This window comes from Ammospiza nelsoni, chromosome 12 (assembly GCF_027579445.1).
Source record: "Ammospiza nelsoni isolate bAmmNel1 chromosome 12, bAmmNel1.pri, whole genome shotgun sequence".
Taxonomy (NCBI): Eukaryota; Metazoa; Chordata; class Aves; order Passeriformes; family Passerellidae; genus Ammospiza; species Ammospiza nelsoni.
Window position 1 is genome coordinate 15,854,311 of NC_080644.1, and position 16,497 is coordinate 15,870,807.

The window sequence follows — 16,497 nt, forward strand, 5'->3', positions numbered from 1 at the left end:
CGCAGGTAAAACCACAGCTCAGCTCGTGGGGTGTACCTTCTCTCACCATCTGGGAAACGTCTGCCTTGGATACCAGAACCTCAGATCTGTACTGCTGAAATTTGGAGAAGGTCTTCTTTAATCTCCTCTCTAAGCTTCTGATGATTCTCCTCTATCTTATCCTCTAAGTTCTGCAGACATGTTTCTACCACTGTGATTCTGGCATGTGTTGGGCCATGTACAGCATCTGCATATGCTCGGAGCTTCCTTGCCATGTCAAGCACAGTCTCATCCCTCTCATCCCTCTTCATTATGGCTAAGGCAGAAGCATATTCATGTGGCCCAAGTCGTACGAGTTTTCGCCACATCACAGACGTGCATGGTACTAAGTCTGGGTTCCTAGTTGTTACATCATCTGAGAAGATAATCTCTGCCACTGCCATTTCTCTCAGTCGTTGGATCCCTTGCTCTATTGTCTTCCACTGAGTTTGCTGCATATAGAGACCGTCTGCACACAGGTATCTTTCTGCTACACTTCTTAGGACCCGTTCCCAGAGGCTGTGAGAGTTATCCCCCCTCATCATTCCTTGGTCTATGACAGGATCCTGTGACAGGGATCCCAAATGCCGGGCTTCAGTGCCGTCCAGAATTGTAGCCTCACCTGCAGCATCCCAGAGACAGGCCAGCCAACTAATTATGGATTCATCAGACCTTCAAGTGTAATACTTCCGTAGGCCACGAAGTTCCTTCAGGGAAAAGGACTCAATACTTGCATCTGATCTTGCACCTACTGCTTTGACTCCTGATTTTATGTCAGGAGGCATTGGGGTTCCTTCTCCTTCATCATCATCATCATCATCATCCACTGGTCGATTGGTCTTGTCCGTGCATTTCCCATTTCTAGTGCTGGTAGCAACAGCCATGGGTTTAGATGCTGGCTTAGGCTCACTATCTGGTTTGGCTGCTAGCTTTCAGCCTAGAGTGTTAGCTGCAGCCTAAGTCACCGGGACAGTTGCTGATTTAAACGAACACAGAGTAATAGCAACCAAAATGCAATCAAAACAGGGTTTTTCCATTCTCTCTCAAGCCTCACGTTTGGGCACCAATATTTTGTCCAGGTTTAGGGCAAATTTGTTAAAGAATCTGCAAAGGAGGGCCCCTCCAGAAAGCAAAACCCACACGGCCCCTCCCCCCAACCAGTTCGGGAAAAAATTCCTTGGAGAGAGGTGGAAAGAACCTGTTTATTTGACAGCACAGCACCCCGCAGCACACAAAATGAACAATACCAGATGACACCGCTCTGAGAAAGATGACAAAATCAGAAAGTCTCTTTCGGGGGTGGTTGCTCTGTTCTCAGTCCCTCTGGCACTGGGGCAGCTGCTGCAGGCCAAAACGTTGCAAACTCTCGGTGATCCCAGGTCCCAGTCCAGAGCAGGTTTGAGATGGTCACAGAAACAGGAGAGGAGAAACAGTTCAGGAAGGAATGTGGACTGTTTAGCTAGAGCTAGCTAAGAAGCAGAGGCCAAAGCAGAGCAGAAGCGAGAGTAGAAAAGAGAGCAAGCAAAGCAGCAAGCTGAAAGCAAGAAGTGAAAACAGCCCTATGTACTGCCCGTCTCTGTGTCCCTGATAAGAGAAACCCAAACAAAACTTCCACTCTTCAAAGCCAGTCTTAAAGGCACAGAACAGATGAATGGGGATACAAGCATCATAATGGCACCCCAGGATAGACACTTGTCCTAGAGTTTTACATTCGTCTTGAACACTGCTTAAGGAACTTAGATCCCATGTCCATTTGGATCTCTGTCTGCACAGAACTTTGTCATGCCAGTGCTTGAAATGCATCTCAAAGAGAATTCAATAGCACAGAATGAATGAGAGTGGAAGGGGTTGGTGGGGCTAACCAGGCCCAACCCCCCTGCCTAAACCAGGATACCTAGAGCCTCTTGCCCAGGATTCTATCTGGGTGTACTTTTAATGTCTTCAAAGATCCAGGCTCCACAATCTCTCTGGGCAGTCTGTGCTGTGGTTCAGTCACCCTCACAGTAAAAAATCATTCGGTGATGTTCAAAGGCAATCTCCTGTATTTCAGTGTGTGCCCACTGCCTCTTGTCTTTTCACTCAGCATCATTGAAAAGACACTGGTTCCCTCCCCTTTGCACTATTGCTTCCGGTATGTATGTGTGCTGCCATGTAGAGATATGTCAAAAACCTCCCTGAAGCCCAGGCAGTCAAAATTCCCTTCATCTAGCAGTCAAGTTGATTCATCAGAGTAGTTTAAAAAGTTGTTCAGCATGAAATTCCCCTGGTAGATCCATGCTGACTACATTATTTTGTCCTCCTTCATGTGCCTGGCAATGCTTTCCAGGAATAGCTGCTCCATCAACTTCCTGGGGATAAAAAAGAGGCTGGCTGGCTTGTACTTTTCAAGTCCTCCTAGTTGCCTTTTTTGAAGATGGGTGACATTTCCTTTCATCCAGTCTTTGGGCACTTTCCTCAGTCGCCATGATCCATCCAACATGATTAGGAGTGGCCTCAGAATAACATCTGCTAACACCCTTGAGACCTGTGGCTCCATCTCAACGGGGCCTGTGAACTTCATGGAATACATACCAGTTCAGTGCCAGTGCCAAAAAAAGTTTGCATGGGATAACAGGACATATTAACAACTTTAGCTTCAGAGAGCTCTGTATCTTCGTCTTTAGCGTCTCTTCTCACCTACATCTAAGCAAAAAGCTTTTCCACGATGTCTCACGAGGAGAAACTGTGCCTGTTTGAAAACATCTCCGATCGTGTTTTAGAGCTTGCATGCAGGTCTGCAGAGTGTTTTCCAAGAAGCAAAAGAAAGTTGTCCAAAACTCCTTCTTCTCGAATATTAATGTGAATGGAAAAGGCAAGAGAGTGGAAAGGTACTTTTTTCTATGAGTTTGCAAGCAGCACACACAATCCCAGTGTTGTGGGGCTTCGTTGTTCACTTATCGGAGGCTGCCACTCTTTCTGCCTCCCGGAAGTGAAGAAGTGGCTTCTCTGCATGAAGAGCATTGTGCCGGTCGCAGAGCATTATGAGGGTCAAAGAGCACGGTGGCGGTCGCGGTGCACTCCATAGCGCAGTTCCTAGACCCAAGCCGGCACCAGGGCTACTTGGGGTAGTTTGACAGTGCCAAATGGCTCCTGCTATCTGCATTCTGGAATGGGGGACAGTGAGTTTTTTTTACCCGGAAAAGGGCAGAGGTTTGCCTTAAGGGACCTTTGGCTGGGACTGGCCAGCTGGCTCGTGAAATTCCGCCACACGCAGGATGTTTCCCAGACTCAAGCCGGCACCAGTTGCAACTCGGGCTGGTTTGACAGTGCCAAGTGGCTCCTGCAATCTTCCATCAAGAACCGGAGATGGTGAGTTCCATTTTCCAGGGAAAAGAGACAAGGTTTGTATTCGGGGCCTATGGCCCGAGTGGCCGGCTGGCTTTTGAAATTCCACAATATGCCGGATGATTACCAGAACTAATCTGGCACCAGTGCCAATTCAGGTGGTTTGACAGTGCCAAGTGACTCCTGTAATCTGCCATCAAAACCGGGGCAGGTGAGTTTTGTTTGCGAGGAAAATGGGCCAGCATTTCTGTCTGGGGTCCTGTGACCGGAGTGGCCAGCTGGCTCCTAAAATTCCACGATACGCTGGATGGTTCCCAGACCCAAGTGTGCACCAGTTGCAACTTGGGCTGGATTGACAGCGCCAAGTGACTCCTGTAATCAGCCATCAAGAACCAGGGATGGTGAGTTTAGTTTGCCAGGGAAAAGAGCAGAGCTTTTTATTCAGGGCCTGTGGCAGGAGAGGCCGGCTGGCTTCTGAAATTCCACAATACACAGGATGGCTCCCAGACCTGAGCAGGCACCAGTGCCAAGTTGGGCTGGTTTGACAGTGCCAGGCGTCTACATCAATCGACAATGAAGTTCCGGGGCAGGTGAGTTTTCTTTTCAAAGGAAGATGGCCAAGGTTTGAGTTTATGCATCTGTGGATGAAGTGGTCGGCTGGCTCCTGAAATTCTGAAATACACAGGATGGTTTCCAGACCTGAGCAGGCACCAATGACAAGTCAGGCTGGTTTGACAGTGCCAAGTGTCTCCTGCAATCTGCCATAAACGAGCGGGACAGGTGGGTTTTGTTTGCCAGGAAAAAGGAGTGAGGTTTTTATTTGGGGTCTGGTGGCTGAAATGGCTGGCTGGCTCCTGAAATTCCACAATATGCAGGATGTATCCCAGGCCCAAGCTACCACCAGTGACAAGTCAGGCTGGTTTGACAGTGCCAAGTGGCTCCTGCAATGTTCCATTGAGAACCAGGGCAGGTTAGTTTTGTTTGCCACAAAATAGGACTTCAGATTTATTCAGGGGCCTGTTGCCGGAGATGCCGGCTGGTTCCTGAAATTGCACAATAGCAGGATGGTTCCTAGATGCAAGCTGGCTCCAGTTGCAACTCGGTCTGGTTTGACATTGCCAAGTGGCTCCTGCAATCTGCCATAAAGGACTAGGGCAGGTGAGTTTTCTTTTCAAATAAAAATGGCTGAGGTTTTAGTTCAGGCTCCTGTGGCTGAGAATCGCTGGCTGGGTTCTGAAATTCAACAACACGGAGGATGGTTCCCAGACCCAAGCTGGCACCAATGACAAGTCAGGCTGATTTGAGAGTGCCAAGTGTCTCCTGCAATCTGCTTTAAAGGACCAGGACAGGTGGGTTTTGCTTGTCAGGAAAAAGGAGCGAGGTTTTTGTTTGGGGCCCTGTGACCCAAGTGGCCGTCTGGCTCCTGAAATTCCGCAATACACAGGATGGTTCCCAGACCTAAGATGGCCATAATGACATATCGGGCTGGTTTGACAGTGCTAAGTCGCTCCTGCGATTGGCCATCAAGATCCGGGGCAGGTGAGTTTTGTTTTCCAGGGAAAATAGGCCATCATTTCTGTTTGGAGGCCTCCTGCTTGACTGGCCGGCCAGCTCCCGAAATTCCACAACACAGAGGATGGTTCCCAGACCCAAACTGGCGCCAGTGCCAAGTTGGTCTGGTTTGACAGTGCCAAGTTACTCCTGCAATCTGCCATCAAGAACCACAGCAGGTGAGTTTAGTTTGTCTTGAAAAAAGGAAGAAATTTCAGTTCAGGGGACTGTGGCCCGAGTGGCTGACTGGCTCCTGAAATTCCGCAATACGCAGGATGTATCCCAGGCCCAAGCTACCACCAGTGACAAGCCATGCTGGTTTGACAGTGCCAAGTGGTTCCTGCAATCTTCCATTGAGAACCAGGGAAGGTTAGTTTTGTTTGCCACAAAATAGGACTTAAGATTTATTCAGGGGCCTGTTGCTGGAGATGCCGGCTGGCTCCTGAAATTCCACAATAGCAGGATGGTTCCCAGACCCAAGCTGGCACCAGTTGCAACTTGGTCTGGTTTGACAGTGTCAAGTGGCTCCTGCAATCTGCCATAAAGGACTAGGGCAGGTGAGTTTTCTTTTCAAATAAAAATGGCTGAGGTTTTAGTTCAGGCTCCTGTAGCTGAGAGCTGCTGGCTGGCTCCTGAAATTCAACAACACGGAAGATGGTTCCCAGACCCAAGCTGACAGCAGTGCCAAGTCATGCTGGTTTGACAGTGCGAAGTTACTTCTGCAATCTGTCATCAAGAACCACAGCAGATGAGTTTAGTTTCACTGGAAAACAGGCAGAGATTTCAGTTCAGGGGCCTGTGGCCCGAGTGGCCGGCTGGCTCCTGAAATTCCCCAATACGCAGGATGGTTCCCAGACCTAAGCTGGCACCAATGGCAAGTCAGGCTGGTTTGACAATGCCAAGTGGCTTCTGCAATCTGCCATCAAGAACTGGGGCAGGTGTGTTTTTGCCAGGAAAAAGGTGCGATGTTTTTATTTGGGGGCCTGTGGCTGGAGTGGCCGGCTGGCTCCTGAAATTCCACAATACGCAGTATGGTTCTCCAACCCAAGCTGGCACCAGGAGTAACACAGGCTGTTTTGATAGTGCCAAGTGGCTCCTGCAATCGGCCATCAAGATCCAGGACAGGTGAGTTGTTTTTGCTATGGAAAATGGGACAGCATTTCTGTTTGGGGGCGTGTGGCTGGCGTGGCCGTCTGGCTCTGTAAAATCCACAATACGCTGGATGGTTCCCAGACCCAAGCTGGCACCAGTGCCTAGGCGGGCTGGTTTGACAGTGTCAAGTGGCTCCTGCAATCTGCCATAAAAATCCGGGGCAGGTGAGTTGTCTTTGCCTGGAAATTGGAGCGAGGTTTTTGTTTCGGGGTCTGTGGCTGAAGTGGCCAGCTGGGTCCTGAACATCCACAATTCGCAGGATGGTTCCCAGATACAAGCTGGCAACAGTGCCAGGTAGGTCTGGTTTGATAGTGCCAAGTGGTTTCTACAATATTCCATTGAGTAACAGTGCAGATTAGTTTTCTTTGCTAGGAAAAAGGAGCGACATTTTTATTCGGGGGCCTATGGCTGGAGTGGCCGGCTGGCTACTGAAATTCAAAAGTACATAGGAGGTTTCCCAGAACCTAGCTGGCACCAGTGCACCATCGGTCGGGTTTGACATTGCCAAGTAGCTCCTGCAATCTGCCAGCAAGAACTGGGGATGATGAGTTTTCTTCTCAAAGGAAAATGGCCGAGGTTTTAGGTCATGCTCCTAAGGCTGAGAGTCGCCACCTGGCTCCTGAAATAAAAAGGCTCCAAATTTGTCTAGATAGTGGCAAAGAAGCCAAGAAAATAGGAAAGAAACAAAAAGAGAGCAAAAGAGTCAGCTTCAGTGTACAAGCTCGTTCTAGAAGTAGTCTGCTGGGAAAAGGAAGCCCCAGTTGAATTTCCAATGTATTCCTGCGCTTGATTCAGTAACTGGTCAATGTAAAAACCAATCCTTTTGTACAACTTCTTCCAGCAACAAAAACTCCAACAGGTTGACACTACCATCATGCCTGTTCCAGACATATTTCCAAGAGAAATGATGATTTTCTTGAAAACCTACTTGCATAAAAGTTGCAAGATGGTGGAGGGATTCCCACATCCTCCTTCCTCCATCTGGCTTGAAAGTAGATTTGATAAAATATGCAACAAAGCACATGATTTATAAGGTAGAGTCAAATGGATGATTTGGGAATTGATCTCTTGTTGATAGTAAACTTCATATCCACTCTGTGTGACCTTTCTAAAACAAAATGTGGAGCTGAGGCATGAATCTGCCACAACAATTGTAAAGCAAACATACACACTCCCCTTCACATGCCCCCCCTTCCACACACACCTAGGCACACACAGAGATCAGCATAGCAGATCATGAACACCTTGGAAAAGACTGAAATGCTCAATGCCTCTCTTGATGGGCAAAAGAGCTGGTGCAGTAATTCAAATGCCTGGTACAAAAATTCTGTTTAATATTTAGCTCCTATTTAAAACACAGCTTTTCATTTCCTTCTATTTACAGAATATTTTCATTTCCTTTGTTTCTTTAAAATTACTTAGTTCTCACCTGTTGTACGTCTAGGAATATTTTCTTCCAAAAATTGGTTGATACAATTTTAAACCATCATGATATGGAAGAATTGTTCTGTCCCTCTCGAAGGTGGAAGAAGCATTTGGATCACAGATCATCTACAATGAAATACTTGACATGTTTAAGATGCTTTCAATCAATTTTGATCGTCAATTGCTTCTTCGTTGTAAACAGTAATTTTTCAGTGAAGGGAAAGTGTGTGTGGTATATCTACATGATGTGGTCAAACCCAGTTCCTACTAATGGCCAGGCTGAACTCCAGTAAATAATGTCCCGAATGATATTTTGCCGCCTTCTTTGGCACTTTGTGAAATCTTACCATGATGAAGTGCTGAAACACAGAGATTTTCTCTTAGAGAGTGTCTCATGTTGTAACCCGTCCCATGGATTTTATGCTGTAATTCTTATCTCTTTTAAAATTTGCTATCTTCTGTACAGTTTTCATGAACCTTTCTGTTACAGTAGTGAAAATCACAGATAAATGTCATTTTGTACAACTTTGAATTTAGCCCAAGAGCTGAGAGAAAACTTGCTCCTATACTTCAATCTCAGTTTCTTCTATAGTCCAACTTTGTTTCTCTACCATCAAGCTTCTCCTTTGTTGCTGCTCCAAGCCCCGTCCAAGCTGACCTTGAATACTTTCAGGGATGGGACACCCACAACTTCTCTGGGCAACCTGTTCCAGTGTTCCAGCACTCCCACAGTAAAGAAGGCCTTCCTTTCATCTAATATGTGTAGGAAATCATAAATCTAGGCATAGAGACTTGGAGTGCAAATTTGAAATTCTTTTGATTTCAAGCACATTTTATATGAATACTGACTTACAGATGACTAAAAGATGTTGATGGGCATTTGAGCTGACAAGTTGTGAAAAAGTGCACGGAAATTAAAATTGAAACCAGTAAAATTAAAAACTTCTTGCCATTTTCTTTTTCCTCTCCTATTCAAAATTGCATATGTCAGATATCAGTGCTTCATGCAAACCTCTCAGATGCTCTCAGAGGAAAAGCTTTTCTTTCAGACTAAGTTGCGGTTGACATAGAACACTAGCAGGAGTGAAAGTTTTTCTGGGCATCGGGGCAGCACCTCCTCCTTGGATTTGTGTGCAGAAAGCATTTTATCCAAACTGGAAAATAGACCCAACTCTGTTCTATTCATCATTCTTACTGCATCAGGCCTGAAGACGCTGTGAAAAGTAGCCTGTGGACCTTGCAGATAGCGCATGTGAAACAGATGAGAGGTGATGGAGAAGTTGAGAGAAGAAAGAGCATATGGCCCAGTACGGACGCCAGAAAGTATTTCTTCATGTGATCATGGCAGATTGCAGGAGCCACTTGGTACTATCAAACCAGCCCGACTTGGCACTGGTGCCACCTTGGGTCTGGGAACCATCCTGCGTATCGTGGATTTTCAGGAGCCAGCAGGACACTCTTGGCCACAGGCCCCCAAACACAAACCTCGGCCCTTTTCCCTGGCAAAGAAAAGTCACCTGCCCTGCTTCTGGATGGCAGATTGCAGGAGCAACTTGGTACTATCAAACCAGCCCGACTTGGCAATGTTGCTACCTTGGGTCTGAGAAACATCCTGCGTATCGTGGATTTTCAGGAGCCAGCCGGCCTCTCCCAGCCACAGGCCCCCAAACACAATCCACGGCCCTTTTCCCTGGCAAACAACACTCACCTGCCCCGCTTCTCGATGGCAGATTGCAGGAGTCCCTGGGTAATTTCAATCCAGCCTGACTTGGCAGCGTTTCCACCTTGCGTCTGGGAATCATCCTGCATATCAAAGAATTTCAGGAGCCAGCCGGCACTCTCAGTCACAGGCCCCCAAACACAAACCATGGCCCTTTTCCCTTGCAAACAAAACTCACCTGCCCCGCTTCTGGATGGCAGATTGCAGCAGCCACTTAGTCCTACCAATCCAGCCCGAATTGGCACTGTGTTGAAAGCGAAGGGAAGCCAACCCACCTTGTCGTTTATCAGCATTGACTCCAATTTATTGATTAAATCAGCCACTTTATATAACAGTGTTAATTAACTTCATGCATATTGCAAAATCCAAGCTCACTATAGGTTAACAGAGAAAACTCTAACCCCTCCTTTTGTTTTACCATACCCATGATTGTTTCTTGCAAACAGGACCAGCATTCCCACTGTGATATGAAAGTCAAGTATTGGAGAGTGCTTTTATTACTTCTTTAGAAGGTTAGAATATGCCGAAAAGATGCTAGCTGGGGACTTGCAATTAATGAATTACTTGCTGTAAGTAGGTCAAATGACATGAGCTTTCAAAAAGGAAAAGTAGTCTTATTCCACCTGCCAATTCTAAAGTAGATTAATAAGCCTTAAGCAGAAGATGGATGTGAAGAGGGATATGACATGAAAGGTTAAGCAACACTGCTGACAGCAAAAGGCTTACCTGCTGCAGATACGGGAGACAAAATACTATTTGGACACAAACATTGCTATTCAGACGACAGTAAAATTCTGAGTGACAGCAAAATTTACTCAGTCATCATGACAGTAAAATTTGCTCCCATCAAAATGTGCTCATCAATTCTTAGTGTAAGCTAAGCACCTTAAGCAAAGGGTAGTTCAAGCCTAACTGGTATTTGATGGCAAAAAAGGCAACTTGGCCTGCGTTTCTCACTTCTACTCCATTCAAAAGCTTACTCTGTCTCAGATTCCTTTGGTGGGATACCAACGCAAGCCGCCAAACTGCACAAAAATGATGATTTAAAGAAAGATAGATGAGAAAAATGGAATAATGGTTCATGTTCTTTTCCTTCCAACTGCTTTGTTTGCCCTTTGAATTTTTTGAAGTCCTTTCTGGTGTCACCATGGTTGCACTGCAGCAAGTGTTGGGCTGTAAGCTGTCCATATTGCCAGCTTCTGGACTGCCTTCAGAAAACTTCCCACTGGTTTTGTCTAGAAATCACAAGCAGTAGAGATGACAAAGACTGCAGAAACCTTCTCATCTCCTTCTAGAGCAAGACCATGTCTTTCACCCACTCTTAACTAGACAACTTTCATCAGTCACGAGGGAGTCTCATGTTCAAGAGCTAAGCAGTGACAGCTGTAAATGACAAAAAGCAGACTGAAATTCTCTTGGGACTCCAGCAGAGAGCAATGAAGGAGGTTGAATTCACCTTCTTGGGAAGTTCTAAAATGCACGTTCACTTGAGCACAGGAGCTAAGCCATCGTAACCTTTGTTGAGTATGTCTGCGTAGACAGACATATTTAGACCATGTTATTTAAGCCACGTTATCATCTCTAGCTGCTAAGCTGCACTTCTTGCAAAGTATCTGCAACGTATTTTACAGGGTGGGCTTTGATGTGTAATCCCTGAGTAATATTGCAAAGAGAAGTACTTGGGCTGTGGGGTGGGGGGGGAGCCGCAACTCTTAGGTTTTTCAAATCATGGTTCCATTTGAAAGTCAAAAAAGATGTCAAACCTTTCTTTCCTAGACCTATTACCAGTACAAACTGTACCAGAATTTATGACCTGTGACTGTACCGTGGACGCTCTTTCTCTGGACTATTCCTTAAGAAACAAAGTCCTCACTAGGAATAAAACAAAATTAGCCAAGTATTGGCCTGGATTAGTTCCAAGGCTCTGTACTAAAGGCCAAACACGTGTAATAATAGTAACCAGTGGACTAAAAGTTAAATCAATAGAGCATGACTCAGTTCAAAGACATCTTGTGTCCTAATGTTCTCACAGAAGACTGTAAAAACCTGTCTATTTTTGTGGGTTTCTTTTATCCATTTAGCTGTACCTTCTACTTCTCTCCACTGTCTGAGAACATTGATGATAAGGTTGGATGACCTCATGTCAACTTGTAGAAGTAAAGAAAGAGAAGCCAGGAAAGAAAGGCAAATTTGTTAATTGCAGGTGGAAAGAGGGAGGCCAACAAAAGAAAACAAAAGAACAGTACTAATGAAATGCTCCCCTGTCTTCTGTGAAAAGTAAAGGCACAGACAAGAAAGAACAAGTGCAAAATTCTCACTAGAGAAACGCACTTGATCTGACTCAAGTATTTTGCGGTACATTTCTTGCTGTTTTCTCATGCCAAACATATTAACCATTGAAGGTGTCCCTTTCCTCTCTCTGGAATACAGCTAGGAAGATGGCTGTGTCATTGCTGACAAGCTGCTATTCTCAGAGGTGCCCACCTGAAAGTCCTAGATCAATTGATTTGCTCTGTCACTTTGATATGGCTTGACTTACAGTTTCAGCACCTGAACTTGCCAGCCCTACAATTCTTTGCCCCTTGAATGGTTAGATAGGCTCCTTGGCAACTGGCATTTGTAAGGACTTGAAACTATGCAGAATTTGCACCGTGAGATGATGCCAAACGAGTGACGCCGGTAGATTAACTGGGTATGCAAGGCAGAGAGAGGGAAATGAGAGCACAAGAAGAGAGTACACAAGAAGAGAGTACAATCTCCTTTTTTCTGAAACACTGAAGAGATCAAAGTGAACACAAATCCTCCTAGGGGTAGTTCTTGCAAAAGACTAAGAGTTCTTTTTGTGTTCACAGGCCTGGAATATTTAGCTTTGGATGACGGCAAAATGCAGATGAAAAAACGAGGCCTTGAAGTCACATGCAGTATGAAGCAGTAGGAAAGAGGAAAGCAGCTGAGAGCGTCAACCCTGCTAAGTAGTCTCAGTATTCTTCTTGACATGAGCAGAAATTTGAAACGAGTCTCTGAAAATGACAAAGGAGGCAGAAGAAAAGGGAGCGATGACTCCTCTGGCATAGTGTTTCCTAACAGGGATCTTCAAAATGTCAAGGTTGTATCATCCTTTCAACTGAAGGAAGGTATGAAAACAACAGGAAGGAAATGGCATCCAATACTCTGGGCAGTGTACTTCTAGACAGAAAGGCCACTGATGGAAAACCAACTAAACTGGCACCAATGCAGCAGCACTGTACTAAAGCCAGAAATGTCCAGCGCTTCGCTCTCTGCCATTCCATTCAGATGCACACAGCAGCTCTGCAACATTCCTACTGATCGTCTCCTTGGCAAAGTGGCAGTGAGGGTCCGTGGTGATGCAGAGTCCCCAGGCAGATGCAAAGGAGAGCTGCTTTCTTGCAAAAACCGGGCTTTTGAAACACTCAGGCCTTTATCAGTTCCATAGCTTTAAGTCATAACAAACACAATTCAACCAACCACCATGCACCACGCTGTGAACACACGACGCTTCTAGAACTTGTTGATCTACCTCGAAGTCAGCTGCCTCACTTTGCCACAGTCCTTTTCTACTTAGCCAAAGTAATGTGTCTCAGCCCAAGGCCTTCCTTTTGTAAGCTTCTAGCTCTATGCAGCAGCAAACCACTACTTTCTTCTGTGCCAAGACTTTAGGTAGACAATTTGCATCTGCCCTCCTTCCAGTGAAACCTAATGGGGAGAGAAAAGCCTCTCAGAGATGTTCAGTCATTCCATTTTCTAGACAGGCCAAATCCAAAGAAAAGCAAGCTATGGCATTGTGTACTTGCTCTTACAAAACACCTGCTGCCCTCTGACAATCAACTAGCAGAAAACCAGCCAAACTGAGACTTGAGGCAAACAACCCTTGGAAGGGAATAATGATGTCAAAAATAAAGACAACACTTTTCCGGGCTACCGAGATATTGGAAATGTCAGCAAAGGCTTGAGAGCAAAGGCTGAACTAATGGGGAAAGGGTAAAGGAATCCTAAGGAAAACATGACCAAAGGTTAAAACAATTCCAAGAAGAACATAGGCAACTAACCTGTTGAAGCCTTCAGGAAATCAGTGGCCATTCAAGTTAATTGACCCGTGCACCTTCCACTCCTTTTTCGGCACCATATTGAGTGAATTGAGACCATGGAATCACAATTCCTTGGATTCTGTTCTTAACTTTAGGAGAGAAGTACAGCAGCTGAAGTACCTGTTACTGAAGTGATACCCAGGAACACCGAGTTGACACATTTCTTTCTTGGCCAATCACCACAAGCAAGGCTAAGAGGATAAGGCTGGCTTATTTTCATGACACTTTTCTTGTTTTACAGCGTGCTCTGATTCCGGTGAAACTTTTTCATTAGCTTCTCTCTAAAAGGAGAAAGTCCAGTTCAATGTCCCGCCCTACTGCTGCAAGTATACCATTTGGTTTGTGGAGCCGAAAAAATTGAATTGGAAGGTACGGAGCCGCCGGAGCTAAGAGCGCTCGAGGCGTCTTTCGGCAGAAGCCGCGCTAAGAGAGCACTGTGACCGGTACAATCGTCTTTGCGGGAAGAAGCCGCTTCGTCGGCTCCAGGAGCTGGAGAGAGCGGCAGCTTCGGACAGGAGAAGAAGGAAGCTGTACAACACTGGGATTGTGTGCGTAGCTTGCTAACTGATAGAAAACAGTACCTTTGCACTCTCCTGACTTTTCCAATCACATGAATATTCGATGGGAAGCTGTTTCGGACAGGTTTTCTTTTCTTCTTGTCAAACACTTGGCAGACGTCCGTGCAACGTCTAGAACATGATGGGAGATGTTTTCTGTGCTGGCGCAAGTTTTGATTGCCAGACATAGCGGAAAAGCTTTCTGCTAGGATGTAGACCACAAAAGACGCTAAAGACGAAGGTACGATGCTCTCCGGAGCTAAGCACCGCACCCGGGCTTCTTTCGGCAGAAGCCGCGCTAAGAGCGCACTTTGACCGGTACAATCGTCTTTGCGCGAAGAAGCCGCTTCTTCGCCTCCAGGAGCCGGAGAGAGCGGCAGCATCGGAAAGGTGAAGAAGGAAGTTGTACAACACTGGGATTGTGTGCTCAACTTGCCAACTGATAGAAAACAGTACCTTACACTTTCCTGACTTTTCCAATCACATGAATATTCGATTGGAAGCTGTTTCGGACAGCTTTTCTTTTCTTCTTGTCAAACATTTGGCAGACGTCCGTGCAACGTCTAGAACACGATGGGAGATGTTTTCTGTGCTGGCGCAGGTTTTCCTTGCCAGATAGAGTGGAAAAGCTTTCTGCTAGGATGTAGACCACAAAAGACGCTGAAGACGAAGGTACGATGCTCTCCGGAGCTAAGCGCCTCTCTATAGCTTCTTTCGGCAGAAGCGGCGCTAAGAGAGCACTGTGAGCGGTACAATCGTCTTTGCGCGAAGAAGCCGCTTCTTCGGCTCCGGGAGCCGGAGAGAGCGGCAGCATCGGAAAGGCGAAGAAGGAAGCTGTACAACACTGGGATTGTGTGCTCAACTTGCCAACTGATAGAAAACAGTACCTTATCATTCTCCTGACTTTTCCAATCACATGAATATTCGATTGGAAGCTGTTTTGGACAGCTTTTCTTTTCTTTATGCCAAACACTGGGCAGACCTTCGTGCAACGTCCAGGACACGATGGGAGATGTTTTCTGTGTTGGCGCAGGTTTTCCTTGCCAGACATAGTGGAAAAGCTTTCTGCTAGGATGTAGACCACAAAAGACGCTAAAGACGAAGGTACGATTCTCTCCGGAGCTAAGCGCCGCTCCCGGGCTTCTTTCGGTAGAAGCCGCGCTAAGAGCGCACTTTGACCGGTACAATCGTCTTTGCGCGAAGAAGCCGCTTCTTCGGCTCCAGGTGCCGGAGAGAGCGGCAGCATCGGAAAGGTGAAGAAGGAAGCTGTACAACACTGGGATTGTGTGCGCAGCTTGCTAACTGATAGAAAACAGTACCTTTGCACTCTCCTGACTTTTCCAATCACATGAATATTCGATTGGAAGCTGTTTTGGACAACTTTTCTTTTCTTCAAGCCAACCACTTGGCAGACCTTTGTGCAAAGTCTAGAACACGATGGGAGATGTTTTCTGTCTTGGTGCAGGTGTTGCTTGCCAGACACAATAGTATAGCTTTTTGCTAGGATGTCGACCACAAAAGACGCTAAAGACGAAGGTACGATGCTCTCCGGAGCTAAGCACCGCACCCGGGCGTCTTTCGGCAGAAGCCGCGCTAAGGAGAGCACTGCGACCGGTAGAATCTTTGCGCGAAGAAGCCTCTTCTTTGCCTCCAGGAGCCGGAGAGAGCGGCAGCATCGGAAAGGTGAAGAAGGAAGCTGTACAACACTGGGATTGTGTGCGTAACTTGCCAACTGATAGAAAACAGTACCTTACCACTTTCCCGACTTTTCCAATCACATGAATATTCGATTGGAAGCTGTTTTGGACAACTTTTCTTTTCTTCATGCCAAGCACTTGGCAGACCTCCGTACAATGCCCAGAAGACGATGGGAGATGTTGTCTGTGCTGGCGCAGGTTTTCCTTGCCAGACAGAGTGGAAAAGCTTTCTGCTAGGATGTAGACCACAAAAGACGCTAAAGACGAAGGTACGATGCTCTCCGGAGCTAAGCACCGCACCCGGGCTTCTTTCGGCAGAAGCCGCGCTAAGAGCGCACTTTGACCGGTACAATCGTCTTTGCGCGAAGAAGCCGCTTCTTCGCCTCCAGGAGCCGGAGAGAGCGGCAGCATCGGAAAGGTGAAGAAGGAAGTTGTACAACACTGGGATTGTGTGCTCAACTTGCCAACTGATAGAAAACAGTACCTTACACTTTCCTGACTTTTCCAATCACATGAATATTCGATTGGAAGCTGTTTTGGACAGCTTTTCTTTTCTTTATGCCAAACACTGGGCAGACCTTCGTGCAACGTCCAGAACACGATGGGAGATGTTTTCTGTGTTGGCGCAGGTTTTCCTTGCCAGACATAGTGGAAAAGCTTTCTGCTAGGATGTAGACCACAAAAGACGCTAAAGACGAAGGTACGATTCTCTCCGGAGCTAAGCGCCGCTCCCGGGCTTCTTTCGGTAGAAGCCGCGCTAAGAGCGCACTTTGACCGGTACAATCGTCTTTGCGCGAAGAAGCCGCTTCTTCGGCTCCAGGTGCCGGAGAGAGCGGCTGCATCGGAAAGGTGAAGAAGGAAGCTGTACAACACTGGGATTGTGTGCGCAGCTTGCTAACTGATAGAAAACAGTACCTTTGCACTCTCCTGACTTTTCCAATCACATG